The sequence below is a fragment of the Parasteatoda tepidariorum genome, chromosome 8, assembly GCF_982258835.1.
Source record: "Parasteatoda tepidariorum strain Cologne lab strain chromosome 8, Ptep-v5.0, whole genome shotgun sequence".
NCBI lineage: Eukaryota > Metazoa > Arthropoda > Arachnida > Araneae > Theridiidae > Parasteatoda > Parasteatoda tepidariorum.
The window spans coordinates 87,116,683-87,128,019 of record NC_141762.1 but is presented as its reverse complement, the minus strand read 5'-3'; positions in this window follow the sequence as shown (position 1 = coordinate 87,128,019).

Below are 11,337 nucleotides of genomic sequence, written 5' to 3'. Positions count from 1 at the left end.
AACTCTGGAAGATGTGAGGCGAGTTTGAGGTAAGTTTTCGGGAGATAAATGGAATTCAAACGATGGAAAAATTAGAGTCAATAATTCCAAACTTTTTGTCAGTATCAGGGGCAGTGCTTAGTTGGGAAACAGCAGTAATTTATGTGATAACTTTTTCTTGTTGATCTACAAAAATTATCATTCCATTGCATTACTTTTGCTTTGTCAAATCTCATTCGAAGTACATGTGTTCGGTATTATTTTCGATAAGCGAAGTTAACATTCAGTTTTCTAATATAGTGAAAGTATTCTATTTATAATTGAAAAGTTTTATGAGTTTTAATTTATTTGGTATGCCATGGAAAACCAAGAATATTGTGTTTTGTGTGGTGATTTTGTGACAACTTATAGTCTTGGGCTGATCAATAAGTAGTAGCAGTTGTTGTAATTTATGTCGAACTGTCAAAGAATATAGAAAGGGAAGAAGTCTAGCTTTTCGAAAACGTAACTGAGGTGGGGAACTGCTCGGTGCGATACGCTATACTAAAAAAAAAAAAAAAAACTTACAGGGTGAGCAACATCAGGGCAACATACTCAGATTTAGCAGAGTGTCATTTGAACTAAGATCCAGCGCATGGGCATAAGAAGGAATAAGACAGTCGGGAGGTACGTCATCGGTGAACCGATTATTGGAAAACTCTACCTGCATGGTTGGGTACTCTGCTTTTCGCCAACCGTCATTTTATTATTTCTTTATAAAACAAAATGTATTAGCAGATTTAATTAGCATGGATTATGCAAATGTATTCTCAAAGAAATATCTTAATTAATGATACAGTACTACTTATTTATTCTTTTGTTATTTCTGATATGAGCTGCACAATCAATCTTCCCGATGAGCAGACCTAGTGCGTTCTCCAGAAGTGGTATCCACTCTTTCAGGACCACCACAATGGGTGAGATACCGTTGGCCATGTTAATTTGGACGTCTAGTTTCTGCCACACTAGATGGCAGCACCGAGACTCTATTTGAATGCTAAAGTGCTGTTTATCAATAGTGTAAAAAATACAGAGCAAACCAACGATAAAAAATAGAAACTTTCTTCTTCACCTAAGGAGGGTGCAAAACCGCTTCAAGGACCTCCTCTGTCGTGTTCCTAAATGTTGTGTTTTCCCTTATACCTAACCTCGGGAGACTGGTTTATATTATGTAAATAGAAGTTATATGTATATGTCTTCCCCTGTGTATATTCTTTGGCACTAGAGCTGCACAATGGGCAATTGGCGACGGTTTGAGGAACATCCCTGAGACATGTCATCACAATTTTGATCCTCCGCAGAGGTAATGGCTCCCCTGCTCTGGAAGTTCGACGACCTGCACAAGAAGTAGAGCACTTTACAGTAGAACAATTGAACGAAGACCGATACCGTGTAACCTCTATCATTGGCAAGCTGACAAAAGTGGTCACCCACTCGCTCATTGACAGCAGCCAGTAATACTTGGCTTTGGTGTTTACTGGGAAGAGCCTTTTTTGCGAACGAAAACTACAATTCAAAATGTAGTGAACCAAAAAAAGAAGGGCTTAGGAGAACCCATGAAAGCTGTATTGTTTGCAGCGATATAAAATATTAAAGCGTTGAGTGCTGTTCAAGATGACTAGGAGGTGAAGGTCGTAGGTTCGTGTCCCAAAATCACAAAAGAGCCCCATCAAGCAAATATGCTCATCTGAAGTAAGAAAAACTCTATAGTGGTTTGCAAATGCGCTTCAAAAATTTCGAAAACTAATTAAAGAAAAATCAATGGGAATAAATAAATATAAGGCTTGCTTCATTCAGCTTATAATATAAGTTGTTAATTCTCCCAAAGTTTCAAAATTAATTACCAACTTACTCTTACAGATAGCATTGCTGAATGGCAAAACCTTACAGGCTATGCTGTTTCTGCAGCCTATTTAAGTTGGAACATTTACCTGGGCATAGGTAGGTACTTTATTTACGTTGCAATATTGCTGCACAATGGTCCATACATGCACAATGGGCCTAGGAATAAGTACATTTTTTCAAATGTTGTTGCAAGAAGGTGCTGCTTTGAAAACATTGTTTATTGGATTTATTCGTGTATACATTTTCAGGCTTGTGTGCTTAATTAAGGCTTGTAGACCTTTGTCAAGTAGAAGAACAGATAGCTCGCTCAAAACCGAGATGGAGATCATGGAGATACATCCAGGGTAATAGTGTGATTCCACCTTTCGTGGGTGATACCGCTTGGCCAGGGAGCCTGAAAAAACATTTGCAACTTTCCTAAGTTAACTGCGTCCCGCAGTGGACAGATCGTTAAGACACGCTTCCCAGTAGATCACCGAAGTCAAGCATCACTGGCTACGGTCAGTGTGCGGGTGGGTGACCACTTGGATCAGTCTGCGTAGGGACCGAGGGTGTGCGGTATTGGTCCTCGTTAAACTGTGCTACCGTGAAGTGCTCGTCGCTCGCAGGTCGTCGGGCTACTGAAGCGGGGGTGCCATCCCCTCCGCAGAGGATCAAAATTGTGATGGCATGTCTTCGGATTATCTTCCGGGATGTTTTCCAGACCATCGCCAATAGCCCAGTGAGCAGCTCTAGTGCGACGTAAATTAACAACAACAACCTAAGTTAACTGCGCCGTTTATTGCCCAAACTTCGTAACTAATTTTAAAATAGTTGTGTATACCCAGTACTTCTATATTTATTGTTACACATACGTATGCAGGCTTGTGCACTTAAGAGAAGACATAAACCTCAGGGCCGATGGCAGCTTACTTTTGTAGTGACGTAATTTTATCTAAAATTCAAAATATTTAAATTCCTTTTAGTCCAATTGCATTCCAATTACCAGAAAGAACCACCCTAAAGATCACAATTCAAGACGAATGGGATAAAGGTCGCTAACTGCCCCAGGCGCCCAGATAAATATTGATGATGATGATGCAGGCTTGTGCCCTCATTCCTAGAACAGCTTAAAATCTCGTGTCAAACTGAAGAACAGATAGCATGATTTCGAAATGGGTAGCCCAAAGATATTGCCAGGCTTACCATGGAATTCGAACTCGCTGCCTTCACAGTAAAACGCAGCAAACCTTGCAACTTCTTTTATTCATTTATTTTTAAATTGTTTGTAAGAAATTTGTTTTTTGGTACTCTTATAAGGTATTGAAAGAGCTTTTTAAGTGCAGGGCCTTTTCGGCTGTTTCGGCTACAAAACCTGCATCCTTCTGTGTTGCTGTTAAAATAGTAATAGGTGGTAAAAAAAAACGCTTGTTTTTCCAGGGAAAAAAACGTTTTCTTTTTTTCTTAATAAAGGAATTTTTAAAAGTTTTCATATTATATTAAATTTTAATGATGAACGTAATCGATCGAAAAATATATGTATACTATCCAGAATATGGAGAATGGCTTTTCGTAGTTATAATGACACTGGCATACAGCTGTGTCTTGAAAAATGCTTCATGGCATTTCACGATGGGAGTGTAAAGTTTTTTTTTAAAGAATTTCCTACTCTTTTGATATTTTTTTTAAGCATGAAAGGGTATTTTCAGCTGATATTTTCAATGAAACATTTTTATCTCACAGAAGTAACTTTCAGAAAATGTTTTACAATAAATTTGTAATTCACAGAACACATCAATTAATAGTTTAAAATGTATTTTTAATGAAATTTTATATGTTAATTAAAATGTTTATTTAAATGTGGAAGACGAGTAAAAATAATTGATATTAATATAAAGTATATCAGGTTGTTTACATATGCTACTTGCTTTTATTGCAACTGTTAGTTTCATTATGTCATCGAGTAATTCAAATTAGAAAATGTCCGGTTTTGTTTATTTTTGTTTATTTTAACATATACTCCAAAATTATAAATTACAATTATTTTTTGAATTATAAATTACTATACAGCAATCGTTCGAAAGTTTAATAAAATTTGAGTTTAATCATTATTCTATGCCTAAATATTTTTGAAATATGAATTGAAACTCAACCACTGTTTTGGATTTAACAAGTGTGATACACAAAGACAATTTTTAATTACATCAACTGCTTGTTGATTGACTAAATATAGTTTTAATAAATGTAACATACCAAGACATTTTATGAATTCTAAAGATTTAGGCTTTGACTGTTTGTACATTGAGTGAATTTCGGATTTAATGAAGGTGATTTAAATATTAAAACAATTTTAGTGACAGAATAAAAAAATATAAAGTTTGGGGGGATTTTAAATATTCATGTTCTAAAAAATGGAGTCAAGAATTCGCTTATACCTTAAAATAATGCAAATGAAAGAACAGAAATAAAAATTATTACCGTTTTAATATGCATGGAAGACAACAGTTTGAGTTTCGTTTCATAATGTGACAGCATATTCGAATAATCCTAAAAATTGCAAACAATCTCTGGTTTTAGGCATTGAAACCACCAACTTTCTTCCATTACTACTCTTTAATACTTCTACAGATTTTATATGATTTGAAACTTCCTGCGGTGCTATCATAAATTATGTCAAAAATGATTTTTCATCTTTTATCACGTAGAAACCGTTCATTTGGAACGATTTATAGAAATAAAAAAAAAAAAGAGTAAAATAATGGGACTTCAATGAAGGTGGAAACGAGTAAAAATTGATTTTTATTCGCGATGATTTGTTTTTCATTTAATATTACCTCATACCTCATAAATGGAAATAATTATTGACTATTTAAAGTTCTTAAAGAAAAGTAAGATATTTGTTTCCCCTCATTGTATGGAATATTTTTCTTAGTTTATTTTTAAACTAAATACCTTTAACTATATATCCGCCTGAGATTCAAACTGTAAATAATGGTAGAAATGTGATTTTTACTTAGGAATCTGTAACTTAGAAGAAAATCAATTCATGTAAATACTATAAATGTTATTTAAAAGTTTGATAAATTACATTAATGCAGTATTTTTGAATGTTACATAAAAAAATTCAGTTTTTAATTTTTGAAATTGTGAGATATTTTTATATGTATATTTCTTCACATTTTCGTCATAAGACAAAAGTCGCAAAACTCAAATAGAAAGATATTTGGGTATTGTTGTGCAGGCGATCTGCTTGTGCAGTTTGTAGAAGGGCAAATGTATATTAAATGTTGTTGTTGTTAATTTACGTCGCACTAGAGCTGCACAATGGGCTATTGGCGACGGTCTGGGAAACATCCCGGAGGAGTATATTAAATGTAAACCGTGCAAATGCATATTAAGGCAGTGACGCTAAAGTTATAGTAAGGCAGTGGCAGTAGTAGTAGTAGTTTATTTACGTCGCACTAGAGCTGCACAATGGGCTATTGGCTACGGTCTGGGAAACATCCCTGAGGACGATCCGAAGACATACCATCACAATTATGATCCTCTGCAGAGGGGATAGCGACCCCGCTTCGGTAGCCCGACGATTTGCATACGAAATCGAGCACTTTACGGTAGAACAGTTTAACGAGGACTTATACCGCACGCCTTCGGTCCCTACGCAGACAGATCCAAGTGGTCACCCAGCTGCACACTGACCGCAGCCAGTGATGTTTGACTTCAGTGATCTGCTGGGAACCGTGTCTTAACGATCAGTCCACTGCGGGACAGTAAGACAGTGGCACTTAACCTTAAAAAAAAACATCATGGTGGAGTATACTTGGAAAATGTATACCGGATAGTGGTAGTTTTACCTTAAAAAACAAAAGGCCCTTAACCTTAAAACGATATCAATGTAGGGTATACCGAGAAAGTGGTAGTTTTACCTTAAAAAACAAAAGGCCCTTAACCTTACAAAGATATCAAATTAGGGTATACCGAAAAAGTGTATCCCAGGTTGTGATACTTAACCTTAAAAACATCAGTGCAGAGAATTCCTAGCAAATGTATGCTGGGGTGGTTTACCCTCCACTAATGTTTCATTGCGCGGTATTTCCTACAGTTTTTTAATTTTGAATGCCATTGCCCGGTATACCGTAAGGTAACTACAGAAATAGATTGCTTATTGAGACAATACGGATATTTTTTTCCATTAAGCTGATTTAAGATTATTTGAATAGAATTTCTTACACTTTTTACATTTCATTGCAATTAAAAACTGCAACTAACAAGGTAAGTCCAGTTGTCTTTTTTTTTTTTATAGGCAATTGCTTTGTAAATGAATGCAAACAGAAAAAATCTTAAATTATTAGTTGTTGATTTATAAAATTATATAAAATGTTATTCAGCTTTTCGGACGTTGTGTCAGAGGAGCATGAAACATTTCTTTAAAACTGAATGACGTTTTAACACTTATAACACTTTATGTAGAAAACACAAAAAAAATTAGAAATTTTTCAAAGTGTTCTGATTCGTTATAAAGGGGAATATTGAGAGTGATAATTGAAAATATTTCATTGAAATTTTCATCCCATAAAAGAAAAAAAATATTTATAATTCTGTATTAAAAAGAAAATATATTTCCCTAATAATTAAACCTTTTTATTCTCTTATACTACGAAAGAGCACTGGGGGGTTGGAAACCGTGCTCTCTGAATTAAGAAGATCGGTCGATGACTTAAACAGCACCACAGGAATATTGTCATTTAGATGTTTAACGTGAATCTAGTTTCTTGCGTATTCGCATAGGGAGCCCTATTTTAAGGCTCCTAATTTGTTTATGTCCCGCAATGGACTGATCGTAAAGACCTGGTTCCCAGTAGAACACCGAAGTCAAGCATCACTAGCTGCGGGCAGTAAGCGGATGGGTGACCACTTTGATCAGTCTGCGTTGGGACCGATGGTGAGCGAAGTCGGTCTACGTTAAATTGTTCTACCGTAAAGTGTTCGATTTCGGGGGCAGGTGGTCGGACTACCAAAGCAGGGGAGCCATCCCTACTGCAGAGGATCAAAATTGCGATGCCATGTCTTCGGATCATTCTCGGGGATGTTTCCCAGACTTTCACCAATAGCTCGTTCAGCAGCTCTAGTGCGACGTAAACAACTACCAAATTTGTTTATAGTTTTACTGCATGGTGTGGTAGTTTAGTACATTATAACAACACATCTGAGCAATTTCTGAAATTATAGGTTGTTATTAAGCGCAGATATAGACCATTGTTTGTATTTAGATTATAAACTATATTCTTCTATTATGAAATGAATGTTGACCTGACACTTAAGTCCCCTTGTGCTCCAACTAATCCATAAACGGGATTTTGTGGTTTGGTTTCGTCTTTAAGTATATTGAAATAATAAATTGGGGTAAAATTGAAAATTATAGGTTAATATAAAAGCAAAAGACAGATCTTATTGTATATGCAGAGAAGAAAAAAAAATTGAAATTTTTTGATGGATCCGGATAATAATTGATCTTTTTATTCATTTATACTGTAAACAAGCACCACATGATACGAACCCGTACTCTTAGGACTGGTGGCTTCAAATAATATCACAAGACCATGGTCATCTGACTGCTTAACGAGATTTAAGCTTCTTATTAATTTTGGCTTATTTGCCTAGAGCGCAACCAATTATGACCCATTGTGCGTCCACAATTTTGTATATAATTTTTCGGTTCCGTGTTCTAGCTTAGTTCGTTATAACAAAATAACTGACCAAGGGGGCCTCCCTGTATCACAAGGCAAACACTGTGCAAATGCTGGAGGTAGCGGGTTCGAATACCACTATTACTCTGGATGTATCATCTTCGGCTGTCCTTATCTATATTGTGCTACCTGTCCCTCTATTTGAGAAAGGATTATAAGCCTAAATTGAGCACACAAGCCTGTAAATGTATGTAATTCCAATAAATCAATAAACTGACCAAGTTTCGAATTTAGAGGATATAATTAAAAAAAGATGGAGGCCATATATATATATATATATATATATATATATATATATATATATATATATATATATATATATATATATATATATATATATATACAGTCAATTCTCTATAACTCGAAGTACGATAACTCGAATTTTACTCCCTTTAACTCGATTTTTTTTGGATCTTTTAAAGCAAGAAAAAAAAACCTAGGAGCTGATATCTTGCCCCTCCCTTTGCAACACGCACACAATGCCTTTCGCACTCTTCATGGAGAAGCTAGAGCTGTCCCTCTTGAAGTATGTGAACAGTGGTTAAATGAAACGTTACCAAATTTACTTCAAGGATACAGTTAAAATGATGTTTTTAATATTGATGAAATGGGTTTATTTTTTAAATGTCTTCCAAATAAGACTATGATGTTTAAGATGAAAACTGCTCAGGGGGGTAAAATGAGCAAGGAACGTTTGACTGTCCTAGTTGGAGGAAATGCGTCTGGGACAGAGAAATTGCCCTTACTTGTTATCGGAAAATACCGAAATCCCCGATGTTTCAAGAATGTAAAAACGTATCCTTTGGATTACAAGTCTAACAAAAAGTTTTGGATGATATCAGTTTTATTTGAAGACTATGTAAGAAAATTGGATCGGAAATTCTTCGCTAAAAAAAGAAAAGTGATACTCTTTATGGATAAATGCACAGCGCATAGTGATCTACCTAATTTGAAAGCAGTTAACTTGCAGTTTCTCCCGCCAAACACAACAGCAAAACTGCAGCCGATGGACCAGGGTATCATAAAGTGCTTCAAATAGTTTTATCGTAAATGGCTTGTCAGAAAAATGATCTTAAATATTGTAAGCATTTAGAAGATTTGTAATTAATAAGCATTAATTAAATAATCCGATAATAATTTTGAAAGTTCAAAACCGAAACTAACGGTAAGTCGAACTTCCGATTCGTCGAAGTTTTTCGTCAGTCCTGTCAGATTCGAGTTATCGCGAATTCACTGTATATATATATATATATATATATATATAATTTTTTTTAAGTATCCCTACACTTTCTTTAAGAAAGTGAACATTGAGAGTGACATTATAAAGTATTTTATTAAAATTATGATACTTTTAATAAAGAAAGAAAAAAGGTTTTTTTAATTCTGCAATAAAAAGAAAAATAAAGAGAAAATAATTAACCTCACAATTCGTCTGTAATTTTATGGCTTTGTGACGTAGTTTACTTCGTCATAAAAATATATCTGACCAAGTTTTAAAATGATGGGTTAATATTAAGGGATGATTGCTAAAACATAAGCTATATACTTTAATTATAAAGGAAGTACTGAAATTATAATCAAGCCCCCTTGTGCCCAAACTAATACGTGTATAATTTTGCATTTTGGCTTCGTGTATAATTATATGGAAATAAAAAACAATTAAGTTTGAATATTATAGATTAATAGAAAAGCAAAACATAGGTCTTAACGTATAAGCAAAGAACACCCAAAAAATGACTGATACTATATTTAGGTCCCTGGCACCCAAACTAATTTGTAAATAATTTTACAGCTTTGCCTCGTATTTATGGAGCCAAGTTTGAAAATTAAAGATAACGCAAAATAAAGGCCTTAACGCATCTACAGAAATCACACATAGACAGACACACACATTTTTTTAAAATGGAGATTGGTATTACAATTGAGCTCCCTGTGCTTCAAATAATTTGTTTATAATATTGCGGCTTGGCTTCCTGTTTGGTACAAGTTCCATATTGGGTACAAGTCCAAAAATTTACGGTTAATAAAAAAGCAAAATATATTTCTCTATGTACATGCATAAAACTCTTAAAAAAAGAAGATTGATAATACAATTAGGCCGCTTGTGCCTCAAGTTTTTGGTCAAAAGTTTTGTGGCGTGGCCTCGTGTTTAAGTACACTGAAATAATAAATGTGGCCAAGTTTGAAAATTATAGGTTAATATAAAAGCAAAATATAGGCTTTAGATATTTGCTGAAAACGCAAAAAAATTTAGAAATCTTCTAAAGTCCCGGCGCTTTCTATTTAAAGAGGGATATCGAGAGCGATGATTTAAAGTATTTTATTAAAATTTCTTATTCTGTAAAAGAAAAAAAAAAGATTTTTAATTTTGTAATAAAAAGGAAATATATTTTGCTTGTAATTAAGTTTTAGATTCACATAGCCCACGAAAGGGTTTCTCGGGATTCGAAACCAACGGTCTTGGGTTTACAATACTGGTGGTTTTATGCGTATCATGGTCATATGGTTGTTTAATGGCAATAAAGCTTTTATAAGTTATTTCTACGCAATTGCGTATAGTGCGCATAGCATTAGACCCGATTCCCGAATAATAGATTAATTTAGAAGCAGAATATTGAACTTTAGTATATGCAGTAATTACAAGATACCTTTGAAGATTTCCCATAGTGTGTCGACGCTTTCTTTAAAAAGGTGAATATTGTGAGCGATATTTTAAAGTATTTTATTAAAATTATGACACTGTAAACGAAAAAGAAATTTAATTCAGCAATAAAAATAAAAGGAGAATAATAATTTCCTTTTTTTTAACATATACTAACAACAGACTGGAGTTTTCTTGTCTTCTGGGTTGTTCAAAATTACAAGGCTACGGAGTTGAACATTAGTAGTCGTAAACCCAAAATTAGGTCGGTTGCTCAATGACGGTTATAAAATAAAATAAAATGTTCAACTAGAACCGTGGTGGCCCAGGAGATAGAATGCTCGTCTTCAAATGAGGTGAACCAGGTTCGAATCCCAGCAATGGCTGGTTGATACAAATTCACACCCGGCACGCACCGACCACAGTGCTGACGTAAAATATCCGTAGTCGTAGACGGATCATGGGTTAGAGTTCACTGACCGTGAGGCTAACCATGGAAGTTTCCATTTCTACGTAACTCAAGTCTGGGTTAGTTATATATATATATATATAAAAGTCCTCCTCTAAGGCAAATTTCTCCTAATACTTGATATAGGAGTTCCCTTCTCTTCTAGATTGGGTTCAAAATTACAAGGCTACGGAGTTGAACTTTGGTAGTCGTATAACATATAATTGGGTTGACTGTTCAATGATGGTTATAAAATAGAAAATGTTCAACTCCATAGCTTTGTAATTTAGAACACTGCTCAGAAAACAAAGGAAAGGAAACTATTCTGAGAGGAGGCCTTTTTAATGGAAGTAGTCGATACATGTAAAGAAAAACCACGAAAGCTTGTTGGAAAAGGGATTCTGACCCATGGTCCGTCTACCACTGAGGATATTTAATTTCAACACTGTGGTTGATGCAAGCCGGGAGCAAAATTTGCATCGACCAGTCATCGCCGGGATTTGAACCTATCTCCCCGCATTGGGAGGCAAGTACTCTATCTCGTTAACTACCGAGACTATTAAGAGAAGATTGTAGTGCCTCTACCGCGGAGTGATATAATTATCCAATTCATTCTTTATTCTCATTAAAAAATGTTCCAATTCATTAGTCCCATTTGC